Source organism: Salmo salar, chromosome ssa05 (genome assembly GCF_905237065.1).
Source record: "Salmo salar chromosome ssa05, Ssal_v3.1, whole genome shotgun sequence".
NCBI classification, from domain to species: Eukaryota; Metazoa; Chordata; class Actinopteri; order Salmoniformes; family Salmonidae; genus Salmo; species Salmo salar.
In genome coordinates this window covers 85,077,364-85,102,587 of record NC_059446.1, presented here as the reverse complement: position 1 = coordinate 85,102,587, position 25,224 = coordinate 85,077,364, and the positions used below count along the sequence as shown (strand labels likewise).

The 25,224-nt window shown below is 45.1% G+C and overlaps 1 pseudogene; it reads right to left on the bottom strand.

Annotated features, from left to right (window-relative positions):
• Positions 1-1,790: 1,790 nt before the first annotated feature.
• LOC123743059 (bromodomain-containing protein 9-like) lies at positions 1,791-25,088 on the bottom strand (annotated as a pseudogene).
• Positions 25,089-25,224: the final 136 nt, after the last annotated feature.

The window sequence follows — 25,224 nt, the reverse complement described above, 5'->3', positions numbered from 1 at the left end:
CATTTAGTTCACAATGAACAGGATTACATGGATGGGGGGGTCTGATCCTAGATCAGCACTCCTATGCTGAGATGGTTGATACATATGGTCCCTGAGCTTGTTTTTTAACCTTTATTGAACTAGGCAAGTTAGATACAAACAAATTCTTATTTACAAAGACGGCCTAACCCGGCCAAACCCTCTCCTAAGCCGGACGACACTGGGCCAATTGTGCACCACCCTATGGGACTTCCGAATTACGGCCAGTTGTGATACAGCCCGGGATCGAACCAGGGTCTGTAGTGATGCACTGCCTTAGACCGCTGCGCCACTCGGGAGCCCTTTTATACCGCTCTGATATCTGCCCTCTTGAAAAGTACGAGATAAGACTCCACTGTATCATATCAATCCCTGAAGTGCCCAAAACATTTGAAAGAAAAGCTAATGAATGACACAGTAGTGTCTGTTTGGCCCTGTCCGGGGGTATCATCGGATGGGGCCAGTGTCTCCTGACCCCTCCTGTCTCAGCCTCCAGTATTCATGCTGCAGTAGTTTATGTGTCTGGGGGCTAGGGTCAGTCTGTTATATCTGGAGTATTTCTCCAGTGTCCTGTGTGAATTTAAGTATGCTCTCTCTAATTCTCTTTCTTTCTTTCTTTCTTCTTTCTTTTTTCTTTCTTCTTTCTTTCTTTCTTTCTCTCTCTCGGGGATTACCTCAGGATTACCTGGCATGATGACTCCTTGCTGTCCCCAGTCCACCTGGCTGTGCTGCTGCTCCAGTTTCAACTGTTCTGCCTGCGGCTATGGAACCCTGACCTGTTCACCGGACGTGCTACCTCTGTCCCAGACCTGCTGTTTTCAACTCTCTAGAAACAGCAGGAGCGGTAGAGATACTCTGAATGATCGGCTATGAAAAGCCAACTGACAATTACTCCTGAGGTGCTGACCTGTTGCACTCTCGACAACCACTGTGATTATTATTATTTGACCATGCTGGTCATTTATGAACATTTGAACATCTTGGCCAAGTTCTGTTATAATCTCCACCTGGCACAGCCAGAAGAGGACTGGCCACCCCTCATAGCCTGGTTCCTCTCTAGGTTTCTTCCTAGGTTTTTGCCTTTCTAGGGAGTTTTCCCCTAGCCACCGTGGCTTCTACACCTGGATTGCTTGCTGTTTGTGGTTTTAGGCTGGGTTTCTGTACAGCACTTTGAGATATCAGCTGATGTAAGAAGGGCTAAAAAATACATTTGATTTGATTTGTAAAAACACAACCTGATGACACAGTACTGTGTAAAAACACAACCTGATGACACAGTACTGTGTAAAACACAACCTGATGACACGGTACTTGTAAAAACACAACCTGATGACACGGTACTGTGTAAAAACACAACCTGATGACACGGTACTGTGTAAAAACACAACCTGATGACACGGTACTGTGTAAAAACACAACCTGATGACACGGTACTGTGTAAAAACACAACCTGATGACACGGTACTGTGTAAAAACACAACCTGATGACACGGTACTGTGTAAAACACAACCTGATGACAACGGTACTGTGTAAAAAACACAACCTGATAACATGGTACTGTGTAAAAACACAACCTGATGACACAGTACTGTGTAAAAACACAACCTGATGACACAGTACTGTGTAAAAACACAACCTGATGACACAGTACTGTGTAAAAACACAACCTGATGACACAGTACTGTGTAAAAACACAACCTGATGACACAGTACTGTGTAAAAACACAACCTGATGACACAGTACTGTGTAAAAACACACCTGATGACACAGTACTGTGTAAAAACACAACCTGTGGCGACTTTATTCTCTTAAGTATAGCGCACATACAAATAATCTGTACAATCATGATGACCTTTCACAACATGTCTGAGGTTCACTCTCGTTGTTCCCAGGGTGTTGAGAGCAGAGTCAGACAACAAAACAACCAGTGTGGTTAAAAACAGGACGTCAGATCAGCTCTGAGTAGAAGTTTCCTCTAAGCCACAGATCTAGGATCAGATTACCCATCAAACAATGTCTACCCCAGACCAGTAGTTAGAGGCATTGTCTACCAACTCCTAGTAGTGTCTCAATAGCAGAATCGCTTATACTCAGAAGTCCTAATGTTGGATACAAACAAGCAGCATTATGTTGTCACCCAGAGTCACATTTGTTTGTTTTTCAAGCTACAGAAAACAATATTTTAGATAAAGCAGGTTTTTAAAGAGTTAAAACAGTTTCAGTGTTTCCTTTTTGCCTTGGAAAGTGGAGTATCATAGTATAGTGATACTGGTATTGTGACCAGAGCTACCCTAGTTAGAGCCAACTTGCCAGTGTGTGAGTTAGCTGTTGGATGTGGAGCCTGGCTCAGGAGACTGGAGAACTCATAGGTCAGCTGTTGGATGTGGAGCCTGGCTCAGGAGACTGGAGGAACTCATAGGTCAGCTGTTGGATGTGGAGCCTGGCTCTGGGGACTGGAGGAACTCATGGGTCAGCTGTTGGATGTGGAGCCTGGCTCAGGAGACTGGAGGAACTCATAGGTCAGCTGTTGGATGTGGAGCCTGGCTCTGGGGACTGGAGGAACTCATAGGTCAGCTGTTGGATGTGGAGCCTGGCTCTGGGGACTGGAGGAACTCATAGGTCAGCTGTTGGATGTGGAGCCTGGCTCAGGAGACTGGAGGAACTCATACAGGTCAGCTGTTGGATGTGAGCCTGGCTCAGGAGACTGGAGGAACTCATAGGTCAGCTGTTGGATGTGGAGCCTGGCTCTGGGGACTGGAGGAACTCATAGGTCAGCTGTTGGATGTGGAGCCTGGCTCAGGAGACTGGAGGAACTCATAGGTCAGCTGTTGGATGTGGAGCCTGGCTCTGGGGACTGGAGGAACTCATAGGTCAGCTGTTGGATGTGGAGCCTGGCTCTGGGGACTGGAGGAACTCATAGGTCAGCTGTTGGATGTGGAGCCTGGCTCTGGGGACTGGAGGAACTCATAGGTTAGCTGTTGGATGTGGAGCCTGGCTCTGGGGACTGGAGGAACTCATGGGTCAGCTGTTGGATGTGGAGCCTGGCTCTGGGGACTGGAGGAACTACATGGTTAGCTGTTGGATGTGGAGCCTGGCTCTGGAGACTGGAGGAACTCATAGGTCAGCTGTTGGATGTGGAGCCTGGCTCTGGGGACTGGAGGAACTCATAGGTCAGCTGTTGGCTGTGGAGCCTGGCTCTGGGGACTGGAGGAACTCATAGGTCAGCTGTTGGATGTGGAGCCTGGCTCTGGGGACTGGAGGAACTCATGGTCAGCTGTTGGATGTGGAGCCTGGCTCTGGGGACTGGAGGAACTCATAGGTTAGCTGTTGGCTGTGGAGCCTGGCTCTGGGGACTGGAGGAACTCATAGGTCAGCTGTTGGATGTGGAGCCTGGCTCTGGGGACTGGAGGAACTCATAGGTTAGCTGTTGGATGTGGAGCCTGGCTCTGGAGACTGGAGGAACTCATAGGTCAGCTGTTGGATGTGGAGCCTGGCTCTGGAGACTGGAGGAACTCATAGGTCAGCTGTTGGATGTGGAGCCTGGCTCTGGGGACTGGAGGAACTCATAGGTCAGCTGTTGGATGTGGAGCCTGGCTCTGGGGACTGGAGGAACTCATAGGTCAGCTGTTGGATGTGGAGCCTGGCTCAGGAGACTGGAGGAACTCATAGGTCAGCTGTTGGATGTGGAGCCTGGCTCTGGGGACTGGAGGAACTCATAGGTCAGCTGTTGGATGTGGAGCCTGGCTCTGGGGACTGGAGGAACTCATAGGTTAGCTGTTGGATGTGGAGCCTGGCTCTGGAGACTGGAGGAACTCATAGGTCAGCTGTTGGATGTGGAGCCTGGCTCTGGGGACTGGAGGAACTCATGGGTCGGCTGTTGGCTGTGGAGCCTGGCTCTGGGGACTGGAGGAACTCATAGGTCAGCTGTTGGATGTGGAGCCTGGCTCTGGGGACTGGAGGAACTCATAGGTCAGCTGTTGGATGTGGAGCCTGGCTCTGGGGGACTGGAGGAACTCATAGGTTAGCCTGTTGGCTGTGGAGCCTGGCTCTGGGGACTGGAGAACTCATAGGCCAGCTGTTGGATGTGGAGCCTGGCTCTGGGGACTGGAGGAACTCATAGGTTAGCTGTTGGATGTGGAGCCTGGCTCTGAGACTGGAGGAACTCATAGGTCAGCTGTTGGATGTGGAGCCTGGCTCTGGAGACTGGAGGGAACTCATAGGTCAGCTGTTGGATGTGGAGCCTGGCTCTCGGGGACTGGAGGAACTCATACGGGTCATGAACCATCTCAGACTGGTCACCAACACCCAGGTGTGAGGGACTCCCCTGAGGGAGGAACATAGAAAAACAGGACCAACGGTCATTGAAACAAAAGCACATAAATCACATGTCTATAAAGCCTTTGAAACGTTGAAACCCATGTCTCCTTATAACATTTTACATGATATTTATTAATTTGGTAGAAGCTCTTATCCAGGACCGTCTTTCCTTACAGGCTTTAAGTGACTGATGGGACATACCGAGCCTGTAAGTGTCTACAAGGCACAAAATGGCAACTGGCACAGACAAATCCTCATGTTTCTGACACTGACTTAGCGAGGCAGTTGGAAGAGCTCCTTTCCGTCCCAAATGGCACCCTATTCCCTACATAGTGCACTACTTTTGACCAGAGCTCTCTTGGCTCTGGTCAAAAGTAGTACACTATATAGGAATAGGGCACCATTTGGGACTTACTAACTGATACAGCCAGGCAAGTGGATGAGGTCCAGACAGTGTTGTCCTGCAGTCCTTACCCAGGTGGTGCTGGTCCCTGTCTGAGGTCCCTGACAGGAGGAGAGGTTAGAGGAGGGTCTGGAGCCTCCCCTCTCCACCTGGCCTTCCTGGAACTCCTGCAGCAGCTTGGCTGCCTCCTCAAAGTGCTGCTGGCTGACCCCGTCTTCGTGCTCCGGCTCCTTCTTCACTGACTTCCCTGAGAGGAGAGGGGAGGGACACAGGGAAGACCATTACAGTCATACAAGTGATGAAGATGACAGGGTCTGCATACCGAACAGCACCCTATTCCTATATAGTGCACTACTTTAGGGCTATGGTAAACAATCACTATAAAGAGTGTGTGTGTCTGTTTGTGTGTGCCTGTGTGGGTCTGTGTGTGTCTGTGTGTGTGTCTGTGCCTGGGTGTGTGCCTGGGTGTGTGTCTGTGTGTGTCTGTGTGTGTGTCTGTGTGTGTGTTTGTGTGTGTGTTTGTGTGTGCCTGTGTGTGTCTGTGTGTGTGCCTGTGTGTGCCTGTGTGTGTCTGTGTAGTGTGCCTGTGTGTGTCTGTGTGTGTGCCTGTGTGTGCCTGTGTGTGTGCCTGTGTGTGTGCCTGTGTGTGTGTGTATGTCTGTATGGGGGGTGGTGGTAAACACACAGGTGGTTAAGATAATGGAAGCGATACTACTGATTGACAACCAGGTAGGATTATCACCTAAAGAGTTGAGCATGGACATCTCCAGAGACATGTCAGAGTAGCTCTTCATGGACATGAAGTCCAGCACTGAGCTGCCCTCTCCCAGACCTGTCCCATCAGCCATCTGGGCAAATAAACACACAGATCTGGAGGATCAACCATGTGGGGCAAGCAAGATGGACACACACACACACACACACACACACACACACACACACACACACACACACACACACACACACACACACACACACACACACACACACACACACACACACACACACACACACACAGACAAACACACACACACACAGTAAGCATATTCAATTGAACAGCTGTAAAATACTTTACCTGCATATCGAAATGTTGTTCTTGGTTTCATCCGGTAGCACCATGTTTCTTTCTGAAACACAAGACGACATGTTACAACCACATTAACATAATGTATATATACCCAGCTTCTACCACTAGTTAAAACTAGTTAACATAATGTATATATACCCAGCTTCTACCACTAGTTAAAACTAGTTAACATCATGTATATATACCCAGCTTCTACCACTAGTTAAAACTAGTTAACATCATGTATATATACCCAGCCTCTACCACTAGTTAATATAATGTATATATACCCAGCTTCTACCACTAGTTAAAACTAGTTAACATCATGTATATATACCCAGCTTCTACCACTAGTTAAAACTAGTTAACATAATGTATATATACACCCAGCTTCTACCACTAGTTAATATAATGTATATATACACCCAGCTTCTACCACTAGTTAAAACTAGTTAACATAATGTATATATACACCCAGCTTCTACCACTAGTTAAAACTAGTTAACATGTGTATATACCCAGCTTCTACCACTAGTTAAAACTAGTTAACATAATGTATATATACACCCAGCTTCTACCACTAGTTAAAACTAGTTAATATAATGTATATATACACCCAGCTTCTACCACTAGTTAACATAATGTATATATACACCCAGCTTCTACCACTAGTTAAAACTAGTTAACATGTGTATATACCCAGCTTCTAAAACTAGTTAAAACTAGTTAACATAATGTATATATACACCCAGCTTCTACCACTAGTTAAAACTAGTTAACATGTGTATATACCCAGCTTCTAAAACTAGTTAAAACTAGTTAACATAATGTATATATACCCAGCTTCTACCACTAGTTAAAACTAGTTAATATAATGTATATATACCCAGCTTCTAAAACTAGTTAAAACTAGTTAATATAATGTATATATACACCCAGCTTCTACCACTAGTTAAAACTAGTTAACATAATGTATATATACCCAGCTTCTACCACTAGTTAATATAATGTATATTTACCCAGCTTCTACCACTAGTTAAAACTAGTTAACATAATGTACATATATACCCAGCTTCTACCACTAGTTAAAACTAGTTAATATAATGTACATATACCCAGCTTCTACCACTAGTTAAAACTAGTTAATATAATGCATATATATACCCAGCTTCTACCACTAGTTAATATAATGTACATATACCCAGCTTCTACCACTAGTTAAAACTAGTTAATATAATGTATATACACCCAGCTTCTACCTCTAGTTAAAACTAGTTAACATAATGTATATATACACCCAGCTTCTACCACTAGTTAATATAATGTATTGTGGCAAAGAAGGGGGTCGAGTGATAAATGGCAGATATGTGAGGGCAGAACTAATAAACGGGCTCCGCCCGATCACTAAAATGGCCACCCCGATCAGAACTACAGATCACAAAATGGCCGACTGCCAAAACTACAATTCCCAGAAGCAAGGGGACCCCTCAGAAGGTGGAGCCGACCCACAGATAAAAGGTCAAGAAAAACCAGGAAGAGAGAGAGAGAGGCGGGAAGGATCTATGAACCATAGAGAAAGAGACAATCTACATTGGCTGGATTTACCGTGTACGAGCTGGACTGTTTTGGACTTACCTGTTGGCGTTTAGACCTGGACCTACCGAGAACCAGATTTGTGTACCGAACCCTGCTATCCTTGACCTTACCTGTGGCCTGGGTGGACCAGGACAGCGAAACAAACACACAGGTACTGTCATGTTCGAAAGAACTTTCATTCTGGGCTGACTTTGGTGACAGTTTCCCACTTAATTTGTGACAAACGCTCCTAACTTTTAAGAGGTTTGCCACACGTGGTGGAGAATGTGGGCACTGGATTAACCATACCGCTAGTTAGGTAGAAAAATAAATTAAAAAAAAAAGTTAGCACTCCAAAGGGGAGTCAGGTTTTTTTTGTTTTTTTTGTGGCTTTGTTTGGTTAGGACAGTTTTTTTCAGGAAAATGAGTATGGAGGGAGCCATACAGGCCCTGTTACAAGCCGCGGCCGCCCAACAAGAGGCAACTAGAGGCTCAACAAATAGCTCATCAGGATGCAATGCGAATGTATCAGGACACGTTACAGGTCCAGCACCGCACCAACCAGCTACTCAGAGAAGAGCAAGAGAGAAACACCCGGGAGTTAAGAGAAGGCCTAAAGGGGCTAGCGGACCAAATTGGGGCTCAGTTACCAGGTGCAAATACCCAAAGGTGGGCCAATCATTTTCTTAAAAAAATGACAGCGCAGGATGATGTGGAAGCATATCTTACCACCTTCGAAAGGACGGCAGAGAGGGAGAAGTGGCCGAAAGAAGAATGGGCAGGGCTTCTGGCACCATACCTGGCAGGGGACGCTCAAAAAGCATATTTCGACCTGGAGTTGAAGGATGCACAGGATTACGATAAACTCAAGGGAGAGATTCTGACTAGACTGGGAGTGACCACCGGGGGCACACCGCTTCCACCAGTGGTCCTACAGACCGGGACAACCCCCCGAACACAGATGTTCGACTTGATTCACCTGGCACGAAAATGGTTGCGACCGGAGACCCGTTCGTCCGCCGAGGTCGTCGAGACCATCGTACTCAACCAGTTTCAGCGAGGTCTACCCCAAGAAGTGCGACGATGGGTTGGCCAGAACGAGGTACTTTCCGCCGACCATCTCGTGGGCCTGGTTGAACGGTATTGTACGTTAGGAACAGCTGAGCAGGCGCAGGAGGAAAGATTCCCATTCCCCAGGCCTGGGCGAACCAGCGGACAGGGTAAGACTGTCCCAACAGGGGAGGGGGAGGAGAGCAGCGTGGGGCCATGAGGAAAGAATCAGAATCGGGCCGAGACACTAAGGGAAAAACCGGAAACCGGGACTGGGGGTCGAGGAGGTCTCCCCCGGAACCCTATTATCTGTTACAATTGTAATCGACCGGGACATATTGCAGCCTACTGCCCTATTAAAGAAGAGCCAATGCAATGTAACCTCGGTGAAAAAGAAGATGAGATATGGTATGCATGTCCCGTGGTAACCACTGTACTTGAAAGATCAAGAAACAAACATATGTGCAGGGTGAAGGTTGAAGGGAAGGAGGTTGAAGCACTACTGGATTCCGCAGTATGCTAACCCTGGTCGTTGCAAACCTAGTGCCGACGCATAAACTGGATACACAGTCAGGATATCAGTGTTACGTGCATTCATGGGGATACCCGTCTGTACCCCACAGCATTAGTGAGCATACAAACAGAGTGACGGTCTGCTGGATTATGAGGTCGCGTGGTCCCAAAGATGCCATATGATGTAATATTGGTAGATACTTTCCTAACTTTGCGAAGTTAGGTCAAAAGAACGGCATATTTGAGAAGCCAACAACCCTGACCAAGCAGGAAGAAGCATGGGGCCTTCAACCAAGGCCAAGAAAAGAGGTCTCCCAGGGGCCAACCTCACAGGTACTAGTAGGGAGGATGAGGATGAAGTGGCAAACCTCGTTGATAATGAACAGCCCAGTACTAGTGGGGCTGGGGGTCGATCTGAATCCAGAGGACGACTATCTAGAACCAGCAGACCTGGCAGGGTCCACGACTAATTCCGGACGGCCCAACACCAGGATCCAACCCTGCAGCAAGCCAGAGCAGACGTGCAGGTCGTAGATGGTACTCCCATAAATGATAGGATGATGCCTAATAGTTTTCCCCACTTCATCATGAAAAATGGTTTGGTGTACAGAGTCTCAAAAATAGGGGTTGATGTGGTGGAACAGTTGTTGGTCCCCACCCGGTACAGGAAGACAGTACTGGATCTAGCTCATGGGCACATTCTGGGTGGACACCTTGGTATCGATAAAACCCGAGACCGGATTGTAAGGAGGTTTTACTGGCCAGGAATTCAGGCTGAAGTGGCTCGGCATTGTGGAGAGTGCCCGGAGTGCCAGGTAACAGCTCCCCGACCAGCGTTTAGAAGCCCGTTAGTGCCACTCCCCATAATCGAAACGCCATTTGAGAGGATAGCGATGGACATAGTGGGCCCACTACCCAAATCTGCCAGAGGGCACCAATACATTCTGGTCATTCTAGATTATGCCACTCGCTACCCAGAAGCCATTCCCCTTCGGACAATGGCTTCCAAAAATATCGCCAAGGAACTAGTGCTATTGTTCACCAGGGTTGGGGTCCCAAAGGAGATCCTTACTGACCAGGGGACCCCCTTTATGTCCCGCCTTATGGCGGACCTTTGTAAATTGTGGCAGGTGAAACAGTTGAGGACATCGGTTTACCATCCACAGACGGACGGGCTGGTTGAGAGATTCAACCGGACCCTGAAGTCAATGCTCAGGAAGGTAATCGACAAGGATGGGAAAACTGGGATTGCATGTTGCCATATCTGATGTTTGCCATTAGAGAGGTTCCTCAAGCCTCGCTGGGGTTTTCTCCTTCGAGCTGGTATATGGGGAGGCACCCCCGGGGAATCTTAGACATCGCCCGGAAACCTGGGAACACCAATCCACCCCGTATACTAGTGTCATAGAGCACGTCACGGCAATGCAAAACAGGATAGCCACAGTCATGCCCATCGTCAGAGAGCACATGAGACAAGCACAAGAGCACCAGCGGCACACTTATAACCGGCAGGCTACCCTGAGGGAATTTCAACCGGGAGATAAGGTGTTAGTGCTGATCCCCACGGTAGAGTGCAAACTACTAGCCACATGGAAAGGACCATACGAAGTACTGGAGAGAATAGGAGAAGTTAATTATCGGATCCGACAGCCAGGTCGACGGCCCCAGGAACAGATCTATCACATAAAACCTGTTAAAAGCATGGAGAGAGAGAAACACTAATGGTCACGTACCCCACACACACTCAGGAGACAGCTGAAGTAAATATTTCACCTACTTTGTCCCCAGCACAAGTACAGGAAGTAAAGACCCCGATCCAGAAAAACAGAGATGTGTTTTCAGAAGTACCCGGCCGAACTGAGGTTACAGCTCATGATATCGTTTCCCTACCAGGGAGAAAAGTGAGCATGAGGCCATATCGGGTACCCGAGGCTCGACAGGCAGCGATTAGAGCAGAGACGGAGAAAATGTTGACAGCTGGAGTGATCGAAGAGTCACATAGTGAGTGGTCTAGCCCAATTGTGATGGTCTCCAAGCCCGATGGGTCTTTGCGGTTCTGTAACGACTTTCGGAAGGTAAATGAAATCTCCAAGTTTGACGCCTACCCCATGCCCAGAGTAGACGAACTACTGGAGAAAATTGGTAAAGCTCAGTACATTACGACCCTGGACCTGACAAAAGGGTACTGGCAAATTCCTCTGACCCCCAGGGCCAAAGAAAAGACAGCCTTTGCAACCCCTGACGGTTTGTTTCAATACACCGTCATGCCATTCGGCCTACACGGGGCCCCAGCCACCTTTCAACGGCTCATGGACAAGGTCCTAAAACCGCACCAAACATACACCGCAGCTTATTTAGATGACGTGGGGATCTACAGCCCAGATTGGGAATCCCACTTACCCCGGGTACAGGCGGTGTTAGACGCCCTTAGAAAGGCAGGGCTCAAAGGCGAACCCTGCCATGTGTTATGTGGGGTTAGAGGAAACGGAGTATCTGGGATACACAGTGGGAAGAGGATTAATCAAACCCCAACGTAAGAAGGTGGAGGCAATTAGAGAATGGCCAAAACCAGTAAATAAGAAGCAGGTTCGAGCCTTCCTAAGGCTGACCGGGTACTGCCGGAAGTTCATCCCAAGTTATGCCACAGTGGCCGCCCCACTCACCGACATGACTAGAGCCAGAGGGCCAAACATGGTCAAGTGGGATGAAAGGGCCACCAAAGCATTTAGGACATTACAGGAGGCCCTCTGCTGTAATCCAGTGCTGGTGGTACCAGAATTTGAGAGAGAGTTTGTGGTTCAGACGGATGCTTCAGAGGTCGGCTTGGGAGCAGTGCTGTCCCAAGAGGTAGAAGGGTGGAACACCCCATCCTGTTTTTAAGCAGGAAGCTGGAACCACGGGAAACCAACTACTCAGTTGTTGAGAAAGAGGCGCTGGCAGTAAAGTGGGCTCTGGAAAGCCTGAAATACTACCTGCTGGGCGCCACTTCACCCTCATCAGTGACCATGCACCACTCACCTGGATGGATAGGGCTAAAGAGAAGAACGCTCGGGTGATGCGGTGGTTTTTGAGTCTCCAACCGTTTCACTTTGACTTGCAACACAGAGCAGGAAAGGAAATGGGAAATGTGGATGGGTTATCCCGCATGCACGCATATTTTGTTGCGTGTAGCCCGACCTAGGGGTCGGATCTAGGGGGAGATGTGTGGCAAAGAAGGGGGTCGAGTGATAAATGGCAGATATGTGAGGGCAGAACTAATAAACGGGTTCTGCCCGATCACTAAAATGGCCACCCCGATCAGAACTACAGATCACAAAATGGCCGACTGCCAAAACTACAATTCCCAGAAGCAAGAGGAACCCTCAGAAGGTGGAGCCGACCCACAGATAAAAGGTCAAGAAAAACCAGGAAGAGAGAGAGAGGGCGGGAAGGATCTATGAACCATAGAGAAAGAGACAATCTACATTGGCTGGATTTACAGTGTACGAGCTGGACTGTTTTGGACTTACCTGTTGGCGTTTAGACCTGGACCTACCGAGAACCAGATTTGTGTACCGAACCCTGCTATCCTTGACCTTACCTGTGGCCTGGGTGGACCAGGACAGCGAAACAAACACACAGGTACTGTCATGTTCGAAAGAACTTTCATTCTGGGCTGACTTTGGTGACAGTTTCCCACTTAATTTGTGACAAACGCTCCTAACTTTGAAGACGTTTGCCACAGTATATATATACCCAGCTTCTACCACTAGTTAACATAATGTATATATATACCCAGCTTCTACCACTTGTTAACATAATGTATATATAGACCCAGCTTCTACCACTAGTTAATATAATGTATATATACACCCAGCTTCTACCACTAGTTAACATAATGTATATATATACCCAGCTTCTACCACTAGTTAATATAATGTATATATACACCCAGCTTCTACCACTAGTTAATATAATGTATATATACACCCAGCTTCTACCACTAGTTAACATAATGTATATATATACCCAGCTTCTACCACTTGTTAACATAATGTATATATAGACCCAGCTTCTACCACTAGTTAACATAATGTATATATATACCCAGCTTCTACCACTAGTTAATATAATGTATATATACACCAGCTTCTACCACTAGTTAAAACTAGTTAACATAATGTATATATACCCAGCTTCTACCACTAGTTAAAACGAGTTAACATAATGTCTATATACCCAGCTTCTACCACTAGTTAAAACGAGTTAACATAATGTATATACACCCAGCTTCTACCACTAGTTAAAACGAGTTAACATAATGTATATACACCCAGCTTCTACCACTAGTTAAAACGAGTTAACATAATGTATATACACCCAGCTTCTACCACTAGTTAAAACGAGTTAACATATTGTATATACACCCAGCTTCTACCACTAGTTAAAACTAGTTAACATAATGTATATACACCCAGCTTCTACCACTAGTTAAAACTAGTTAACATAATGTATATACACCCAGCTTCTACCACTAGTTAAAACTAGTTAACATAATGTATATACACCCAGCTTCTACCACTAGTTAAAACGAGTTAACATAATGTATATACACCCAGCTTCTACCACTAGTTAAAACGAGTTAACATAATGTATATACACCCAGCTTCTACCACTAGTTAAAACTAGTTAACATAATGTATATACACCCAGCTTCTACCACTAGTTAATATAATGTATATATACCCAGCTTCTACCACTAGTTAAAACTAGTTAACATAATGCATATATACACCCAGCTTCTACCACTAGTTAAAACTAGTTAACATAATGTGTATATATACACCCAGCTTCTACCACTAGTTAATATAATGTATATATACCCAGCTTCTACCACTAGTTAAAACTAGTTAACATAATGTATATATACACCCAGCTTCTACCACTAGTTAATATAATGTATATACACCCAGCTTCTACCACTAGTTAAAACTAGTTAACATAATGTATATATACCCAGCTTCTACCACTAGTTAAAACTAGTTAACATAATGTATATATACACCCACACGGTGTACTTTAGGAAGTCATGCGTGACAGTGTCCCCCCCAGACGGCCCGGGTCAAAGGTAGAGCCCTAGATAGGGCATAGGGGGCCATTTGGGGCCCAGCCTGTATGAGTGGTTAATGGGGTACAGACCTGTCTGATCTGGTAGACAGCCTTAGAGTGATCCCCTGCAGTCATCTTATCCAGCAGCCCGTCAACCAAATGTTTAGTAACGTTCCCACAACCTTTAACAAACTCCTGAATACTGGAATGAGGAAGGAGACAGCATTTATACAGTGTATATATACTACAATGTTAAGGCTTTTTTCACACAGCACGTTAGATGTGCACTGCACGTAGGGTTGCAAAATTGCGGTAAATTTCCCCAAAATCCCAGGATTTCCTTATTATTGCATCTTGATTCCAGGAATGGTCTGATGGGAACCCTAACTCCAGTAATGATGCGAGTGCTGCTACAGCATTGACTAACCTGAGAGCACACTGTACCCCAGTCTCGTCCCCGTAGGCTGAGTACAGCAGGTCCATCTCATCAGGCAGCAGGTCTGGGTAGATGGAGTTGTTCTGTAGGGTCTGGGTGTTATAGGTACTGCTCAGGAACGTCACTACACACACACACACACACCACCGAGCAGAGGAAGGAAGCCTTGGAAGAAATTCTCTCTAATCATAGCCAACATTATGAAAGACAGAAACTAAAACTTCTACGCAGCAGGAGGTCACATTGACTTTTACATTGTCAGGACATGTATCAAACGTGTTAGCTAACAGCTAAGCAGCTTTGCACTTTCTATACATACCCTTGTGTCTCCTGTCATCTTTAAAACCCAGTGTTGTTAATCCAGGTAGGAGCTTATTGGACAGAGAGCTCAGGTCCACAGGGTGGGTCTCTCCTCTGGGAAGCAGAGACAGAACAGGTTCTTCCCTCTGTGTCATGTAGTACAGAACATCTTGGACATTTATCACATACACTACATCTATACAGGTTCTATATCTGTGTCCCAAATGGCAGCCTATTCCCTATGCTTAGTGCACTACTTTTGACCAGGGTCCATAGGGCTCTATAAGCACACTATATAGTAGTGTACTATATAGGGAATAGGCTGCCATTTGGGACTGTGAGTTTCCCACTGGATAATACCCTAGAAAAGTAGGGAACAAACCTTTTGCTTCTGGATTCAGCTGATTCACTACAGTGTACAACAGATTACCATCAGGCTCTTTCCTCAGGTAACCCATCTGAAAATACAGGGACACAAGAACCATGTGGTCACAGGGACACTAGAACCATGTGGTCACCGGGACACCTAGAACCATGTGGTCACAGGGACACTAGAACCATGTGGTCACCGGGACACTAGAACCATGTGGTCACAGGGACACTAGAACCATGTGGTCACCGAGACACTAGAACCATGTGGTCACCGGGACACTAGAACCATGTGGTCACCGGGACACTATCACCGGGACACTAGAACCATGTGGTCACCGGGACACTAGAACCATGTGGTCACCGGGACACTAGAACCATGTGGTCACCGGGACACTAGAACCATGTGGTCACCGGGACACTAGAACCATGTGGTCACCGGGACACTAGAACCATGTGGTCACCGGGACACAAGAACCATGTGGTCACCGAGAAAACTGAACATAGATCAACCCTGGCATCCACTTTAAATATCCATCTATTAAACCTGACTCAAAGCCAGGGATTCGAACCAGCAACCCTCCGCTTCTCTAACCTCTAGGCTAGCAGTCATATCTGATTAAAACAGACACTGTTGTATTGAGTACAGTACCTTGGACTTGGGAATATAACAGCTGATCATTATATACAGTGTTAATCTTGATTTAACAAGTTTTTGATTACTACATGATTCCATACGTGTTATTTCATAGTTTTGAAATCTTCAGTATTATTCTACAATGTAGAAAACAGTAAAAACAAAGAAAAACCCACTTGAAGAAACCTTTGACTGGTAATGTAATCACTACCGGTCAAACGTTTTAGAACACCTACTCATTCAAGGGGTACTATTTTCTATATTGTAGAATAACAGTGAAGACATCAAAACTATGAAATAACACATTTGGAATCATGTAATAACCCCAAAAAGTGTTAAACAAATTCAACATATATTTTATATTTGAGATTCTTCAAATAGCCACCCTTTGCCTTGATGACAGTTTTGCACACCCTTGGCATTCTCTCAACCAGCTTCATGAGGTAGTCACCTGGAATGTATTTCAATTAACAGGTGTGCCTTCTTAAAAGTTAATTTGTGGAATTTCTTTCCTTCTTAATATGTTTGAGCCAATCAGTTGTGCTGTGACAAGGTGGGTGGGTGGGGGGCTATACAGAAGATAGCCCTATTTAGTAAAAGACCAAGTCCATATTAAGGCAAGAACAGCTCAAATAAGCAAAGAGAAACGACAATACATCATTACTTTAAGACATGAAGGTCAATCAATACAGAAAATGTAAAGAACTTTGAAACTTTCTTCAAGTGCAGTCGCAAAAAACCATCAAGCGCTGTGATGAAACTGGCTCTCATGAGGACCGCCACAGGAATGGAAGACCCAGAGTTACCTCTGCTGCAGAGGATAACTTCACTAGAGTTACCAGCATCATAAATTGCAGCCCAAATAAATGCTTCACAGAGTTCAAGTAACAGACACATCTCACCATCAACTGTTCAAAGGAGACTGCGTGAATCAGGCCTTCATGGTCGATTGCTGCAAAGAAACCACTATTAAAGGACACCAATAAGAAGAATAGACTTGCTTCGGCCAAGAAACACGAGCAATGGACATTAGACCGGTGGAAATTTGTCCTTTGGTCTGGAGTCCAAATTGGAGATTTTTGGCTCCAACCGCTGTGTCTTTGTGAGATGTGGTGTGGGTGAACTGATGATCTCTGCATGTGTATTTCCCACGGTAAAGCATGGAGGAGGTGGTGTTATGGTCTCGTGTGCTTTTCTGGTGACACTGTGATTTATTTAGGAATTCAAGGCACACTTAACCAGCATGGCTACCACAGCATTCTGCAGCGATATGCCATCCCATCTGGTTTTGGACTATCATTTGTTTTTCAACAGGACAATGACCCAACACACCTCCAGGCTGTGTAAGGGCTATTTGACCAAGAAGGAGAGTGATAGAGTGCTGCATCAGATGACCTGGCCTCCACAATCACCCAATCTCAACTAAATTGAGATGGTTTGGGATGAGTCGGACCGCAGAGTTAAGGAAAGCAGCCAACAAGTGCTCAGCATATATGGGAACTCCTTCAAGACTGTTGGAAAAGCATTCCAGGTGAAGCTGGTTGAGAGAATGCCAAGAGTGTGCAAAGCTGTCATCAAGGTAAAGGGTGGCTATTTGAAGAATATCAATTTGTTTAACACTTATTTGGTTAATACATGATTCCATATGTGTTATTTTATAGTTTTGATGTCTTCACTATTATTCTACAATGTAGACAATAGTACAAAATTCAGAAAAACCTTGGAATGACTAAGTGTCTCCAAACTTTTGACTGGTACTATATATATATATATATATATATATATACCTTGGAGTTGGGCATGTACGGTTGATGCGGTCGTGTGCTTCATCTGCAGCGTGCTCCACCAGGGCCAGAACGTGTTCCTCCGCTGTGCTGTCAGTCAGGCTGCAGGCGTTCCCCTCTGGCTCATACAGGTAACAGCTGGGACCACAGAGATGCACAATGTTACTCCACAGATCACTGGTTAATACAGGTAACTCCTGGGACCACGTCTCGCCTAGGGCGGCAGAACAAAAAAATTGCCGCCCTACAAGAATAGTCCCAGTAAGCAAAATTACGTTGAAAAGACGTCTAAAATAGGTATTTTTTCCAGATGTTAAGGTTTAGGTTCTGAATAAAAGGTGATTTTCAGTTCTAAATGAAAGTTGAAAAGATTATTTAAATTATTTAATTAATAGACATATATTTTGGGCCAAATCAAGGCTCGTCCAGACCGGACAAAATCTGAAACAAACAGAAGTGTATGATGGGTTCAGAGTTGATCCGGACTGGACTAGAACACAACGTCCGTGTAAATCAAGGCTAAATCAAAAAAGACGTCAGCATCGGTCTGTGCTTACTGAGGTATAGTGGCTTTATTCATCCTGATTCCTGTCACTAATCAATTTGTCTCTTTAAGCTCTGAATATCAGCTACCCAACTTCATCAGGAGTTATCCTGAGCCTATTTGCAATGTGTTTACACAGCGGGAAATGCAGAAGTATTTAATGTTTTGCTATGATCAGCTCGTAAAAAAATTGATGGAAACAAACTTGAAACCACTGACCATGACAATTTAGCCCACGGGATGATACTCCTGGACAAAAGTTGTGAGTAGCCTGATTGTCCATTTTACTTTGACCTGTCCTGTTTTGTTTTTTTACTTTGACCTGTCCTGTTTTGTTTTTTTACTTTGCCCTGTCCATGTTTGTTAATATGTCAGCAGTTTTTTATTTTGATTAGGCACCATTTAGGCTATTTGATGGGGGAGAAACCTACCGATATAAAAACGTTTCCATCTCATTACATTGTCATCCATTTTATCTCCAGCCTGTAGGCTACAGAAAAGGACACCTAGTCTTTCTACCTATATCTGTTACATGATGGTGGATTATTTTATTGACGGAATGTTGGTGGTGCTATCTGCAGCTGACCCTGGAGAGGCATGCTGGGAATGGACAAGATAAATATTTTGAGACTCTTCATTTGACAAAGTGGCACTGCTTATCATAGGGCGGAATCAGCTCTCACCTAAAAAGCCCTTATGCCACTGACTGAGAAAATGTCATTGTTTTTGGGCAGAATTATGTGAGGTTTTATGTGTTGTTGGAAATGCGTCTTGGTCAGTTTAGCTCAGAAATTGCTAAACTCATAGGCGGCTGCCTAATGAGCGGGCCGGCCCTGGCTGGGACCACAGAGATACACACTGTTACTCTACAGTTTATGGTTATGTAGCATGTTGGATGGAACATGTAGGATACATGAGTCCTACAATGAGCACCATACAGCAGTGGTTTATGGGTCTCATCCATCACATTGTACCAAGCCTGGGATAACAGAAGGGACTACATGAGCAATGACGTCATGTGCACACATGGAGTACATGATGCATGAGACCAACATCTACCGAAGTCAAGACACTGGACTAGAGAGTAGGCCATTCCATTCTACCTGATGACTTCCTTCATATCTTTGATGTCTTTGGGCTGCTTCTTGGATTTCTTGGCCGACGCCGACTCCACGGGCATGGGGGATGACCTCCGGAGGGGGCTCCTCAGAGCCACATCCTCGTCCCCTAAAATGGCCGCCTGCTGAGAGAAATCCATGTCCTGCATGAAAGACATGCTGCGCCTCAGTGCTAACAGCCGCTCCTGTAAACAGAGCAGAGCCACAGAAAAAGAGCCAGAGAGAGAGAGAACCACAGAAAGAGAACCACAGGGAGAGAAAGAGAACCAAAAGGAATTGCTTTATACTCCATCTGCCACAACTCAGCCAGAGAGTGATAGGATGGCTGGTGGGATGGGATGGCTGGTGGATGGGATTGTCTGGTGGGATGGCAGGATGAGATGGCAGGATGGGATGGCTGGTAGGATGACTGGTGGGATGGGATGGCTGGTGGATGGGATTGTCTGGTGGGATGGGATTGGCTGGTGGGATGGTTGGTGGGATGGTATTTCAGGATGGGATGGCTGGTGAGATGGAATGGCTGGTGGGATGGCAAGGTAGGATGGTTGTGGGATGGCTGGTGGGATGGGATGTCAGGATGGGATGGCATGATGGGATGGCTGGTGGGATGGAAGGAGAGGATGGTGGTGGGATGGAATTGTCTGGTGGGATAGGATTGGCTGGTGGGATGGCTGGTGGGATGGTGGTGGAATGGGATGTCAGGATGGGATGGCTGGTGGGATGTCAGGATGGGATGGCTGGTGGGATGGTGGTGGGAATGGGATGTCAGGATGGGATGGCTGGTGGGATGGTGGTGGAATGGGATGTCAGGATGGGATGGCTGGTGGGATGGGGGTGGTGAGTCTAACTGCAATGGTGATGATTGTTAGGAGGGAAAACATTGATCAAAACATCTTGAGTCACACGTCTGCCTTCTATCTGCTTAGTTGTTCTACAGTCTCCTGAATGCTCCAGAAATATACAAGGACGTTACAGTGTGGTGTGTCTGTTTGAAGTAAAAAACCACACAGAGGCAAATCTGTTTCACAAAAGCCAGAGAGGAAGAAGAATGACCAACATGTGTAATGACATAGAGAGAACAGAAAAGGACAAGACAAGGGGGAAACAGGACTCCACCAGCATCTGTCACAGGAAAGGGAAATACATGAAATGGATGGGTTATGAACATCAACATGCACAACAAATCATACACTGACAATGACACCTCTATCCTCTCCTTGTAGAGACACTACTCATTACTTTGCTCATCATCTTGAAGCCAGTGTGCAGCAGTTTCTTGGCAGCCTTGTAGTAAACGGTCTCTGGACGGTTATACACCATGGCATTATCACACATCAGCTTGAAGTCCGCCTGCAACAGAGGAAGCAACCGCTTTACAACAACAAGCTCTCCGTCACTCACTTACAAATACAAAACTCATACAAATACTTCAACACAAATATTTGTTTCATTGAAGCAAATAAATATCCTCCTTTGAAAATACGATCAATGTTATGAATGTGACCATTATGTACAGCACACACATTCCTTTCCACAAGTTATATCAACGTGATGATACCAAGGCTCTTTCACAATTCATCTTTCCCTGATTCCTGTATCTTCTATCCTTGTCACCTTGTCAAAATGCTCAAGGAGGCACGTTGGACCTTCTCCTCCAATACAGTTGAGAAAGAGGTGAGGAATCACTGAAAGACGTATTGAGGTACATCTCAAAATTCTAATCATGACAGTTCCTGTGATCTGTGATGGACAGATCGCCATGTGGTCGCTTGTAGCATCACCTCACCTTGAACTCTGTGACGGTTTTGTACTCGTTGTCTGTGATCTTGTCGTTCATGGTGCTGAAATCCATGGGGTGTTTGATTATCACAGAGTAACCTGGAGCGATGGCGTCTGTCACTGGGAAAGTGAAGAAGCCATGGGCATCCTTCCTGGAAAGACAAGACAAACAGAATTCTTAGTACCGACTGAACTGACTTTCATGTCACCAACAGGCATAATCCAGAGATGTTTGTGGATCTGTCACTGAACACATTTACATGCGCACAGTATTCGAATAGTAGCTCATATCCCACTTAAGGTCTTATTCGGGGAAAGCTGTTTACATGCACCTTTGATATCTCGCTCACGAGTATCACTGTGGCCATGAATAAACAGAATAATCCTCATTTAAATTCATATGGGTTAAAATGGAATAGTAACTGAAATCTGGACACTGACTGTAGGCTTATAACTTCTCATATGTAGAGTAATATAATATTAACTCCTGCAGAATTACGCATTTCTTAAAGTAAAATTATAAAACAAATGCTAATTTTGTCTCGGGAACAAGAGTGGAGAAATATGATTGAATTCTTTCAGCATCTCTTGAGAAAATGTGACTGTGCGTGTAATATTTGGACACGGTTATGCAAGCAGACAGTACTTCAACCACCTAAAATAAGCACCTAAGATGAAAGGGAAAGAGGGGAGACCTAGTCAGTTGTACAACTGAATGCATTCAACTGAAATGTGTCTTTTACATTTAACCCAACCCCTCTGAATCAGATGGAAGACTTATAAGCAATGTTTCATGGTTTTCTCAGCTTTTCATTTCCTTAAAACCGGTCAAACGGATGACATTTGGACATTTTGCACAGAACCAATCTTTCCAGTGTTTTGGTGTTGTTGCGTTTTCTCCCCTGGTCCCTAAATGCAGAACTAAAACGAAACAGACAATGTTACCGGTGTTAACTAGATTACTGATGCATTCCTTCTATCAGTGTAAGACATTCTGGTGAGCCCTACTTTATTTAGTCTCCTGGGGAAACAAGACATGACAGAAAACAAGCTGCATGTATCTAACTATAGTTGACAAATGGCCTACCAAAATGTAGGAAATTATAATATGGCCTACCAAAATGTAGGAAATTATAATATGGCCTACCAAAATGTAGGAAATTATAATATGGCCTACCAAAATGTAGGAAATGATAATATGGCCTACCAAAATGTAGGAAATGATAATATGGCCTACCAAAATGTAGGAAATGATAATATGGTCTACCAATTGTCGGAAATTATAATATGGCCTACCAAAATGTAGGAAATTATAATATGGCCTACCAAATGTCGGAAATTATAAGCAGAAACTTGTCTAAATTGGGGGTGAAAGTAGCCAGTAGGCTATATGGTCCAGTATGGAGTACAGCTAAATGATTTATTATGGTGGATGGAACTGCACGGGTAGCCTACATTCTGAAGTGAATTGTTTTATGAAAACATCATCACACAACACTCATGATATGTGAAACTGAGCCTGACAGCACAGAACATGAAAAACAACACTCATGATATGTGAAACTGAGCCTGACAGCACAGAACATGAAAAACAACACTCATGATATGTGAAACTGAGCCTGACAGCACAGAACATGAAAAACAACACTCATGATATGTGAAACTGAGCCTGACAGCACAGAACATGAAAAACAACACTCATGATATGTGAAACTGAGCCTGACAGCACAGAACATGAAAAACAACACTCATGATATGTGAAACTGAGCCTGACAGCACAGAACATGAAAAACAACACTCATGATATGTGAAACTGAGCCTGACAGCACAGAACATGAAAAACAACACTCATGATATGTGAAACTGACAGCACAGAATGTGAAAAACAACAGTAAACGGGATGAGATGTTGACATGCCACAGTATCCCGTCTAAGATCAGCATATCCCAGGCATCTTATCCTGGTTTTTCATAACCAGGATACAAACTGATATGTTTATACGTGTCAACTCAAAAACAGAATACTTGAGCATTCCGAATAATAACGGGATATTGGTGTTCATGTAAACGTGGCCAATGTTGTCAGAGAGCCTTACCTCTGAAGCTGGGCGCAGGAAGTGTTCCAGGAGCTGCTGTCGAGGGGTGCACTCACTCTCTGAGGGAAGAGACAAACATACAATCACAACCTGTTTTACATTAGCCTTTAACACCTCAGATTACTATGGGTGTACAATGTATGTTATGATTAAGCAATAAGGCCAGAGGGGTGTGGTATAAGACCAATGTACCACGGCTAAGGGCTGTTCTTACACATGACACAATGTGGAGTGCCTGGATACAGCCCTTAGCCGTGGTAACAAACCCTGAGGTGCCTTATTGCTATTACAAACTGGTTACCAACGGAATTAGAGCAGTAAAAAAATGTTTTTGTCATACCCGTGGTATACAGTCTGATATACCACAGCTGTCAGCCAATCAGCATTCAGGGCTGGAACCACTCAGCTTATAATCAGTAATAACATGTGTAATAACATAACAACACAAGAGAACAGCTAGATTATTACCCGGGGCTGTCCTGCAAGCCCTGACAGGCCGGTCTCCTTGTTGCTCCACCTCTACCTTGATGTTGGGGTGAAAGTGGTCCATCACCTCTGGCTCCATCTCAGACCTCTCCCTCTTCCTCTTCTTCTCCTCCTGCTGCTGCTGCTGAGACAGACCTCATTAAACTACTGGAGATGGCCCTGTGATCTCCTATCTATTATGGTTAGGGTTAGTGTTACTGCTGCAAGTACAGTGTATGAATGAGTAATTAGAATACATGCTTGACTGTAGCAAAGGCAGTAATGTACAGTGTTGCCAAACACTGTATTATTTACTTCACTATCTCCTATGGGACCAGGAGGTCTCCAGTTCCACTATCTCCTGTAGGACCTGGAGGTTTCCGACTATGTGATCTCCAGGAAAACATTATAGGCTCTAGGGATCAAGTAAGCTTGCTGCAAGTAAGCATTTCATAGGATGCTGTATACCATGTGTATCCTCTACTTACGACTAATAAAACTTGAAACCCCAAAAACGTGTCTCACCTCAAAACTAATACCAATGTTTGGTATCTTTGGCAGCATGAAAGGCTCGACTGCCACACCAGTGTGACTGGGCACAACACTGGGCAGGCCTACACCACAGGCAGAGGCAGTAGCAGCCTCTGATTCATTCTGCTCCCGCTCTCTCTTCTTCCTCTTCTCCTCCTGTCAAAGATTACACATTCATTGATTGATTATTGTTTTTTGTAATTAAATAACGACCTAGCTCACGACCTAACGTCATGTTATATGGTATGCTTTATATGAAAGGTTAACTCCCAAGTTGCACCATATTCGCTTTATAGTGTGCCCACCTTCTTACCAAGGCTCATTTGGGTCTGGCTAAAAGGAGTGCACTATATAGGGAATAGGGTGCCATTTGAGACCAGACCCTTGTTCCCCTCATACTCACCTTCCGTCTTCTCCTCTCCTCATCATCTACGTGTTTGTCTTTCTCCTTCTCAGACTTTTTCTTCTTCTTCTTCTTTTTGTCCTTGTGGCGCTCTCGTTCATGGTCTGACCTGTCGTCGTAGTAACTGGAGTCATGGCCGGAGCCTGAGAGTTCTGTGATCTCACTTCCTCCCACTTTGAGCACCAGCTTCAGCTGCTTCTCAAAAGGCTTGTCCTCACAGTCTGAAAACAGAGACCACATTTAGCTGAGTGATGGGTCATACCCAGTGCAAGATCAACAAGCATGATGTGTCATCATCCTAGCAGAAGATGTGGTGTGTGTTACTGTGTAATAAGTGATGATAAACATTTGCTACCCATCACAGATATCTATCTGCAGTGCAATGCTACCACTACGACAGGATAAACTGGCTAGCTGGCGTAAATGCCAATATTATGCATACTCAATCTTGATAAGACCTGATACACATCCGTCATAATAGTTATTGGTAATGCTTATGGCAGCAAGCAACAGAAGTTGAGGAATAATAAGCTACAACAGAAGTTGAGGAATAGTAAGTTAACACTAGCACTGCAGGACGATTCAGTCAGCAGGCCAGTAAGTAGGATAACGTTAACTGCTAGCTAGCTAGCTAGGCTAGCAAAGGGACAAAGCCAGGCTTTGAATTGTTTTCTTTGCTCACTTACCATCAACTGTTCTCCACTCCGGCTTGTGCTTTTATGCTTCTTCCC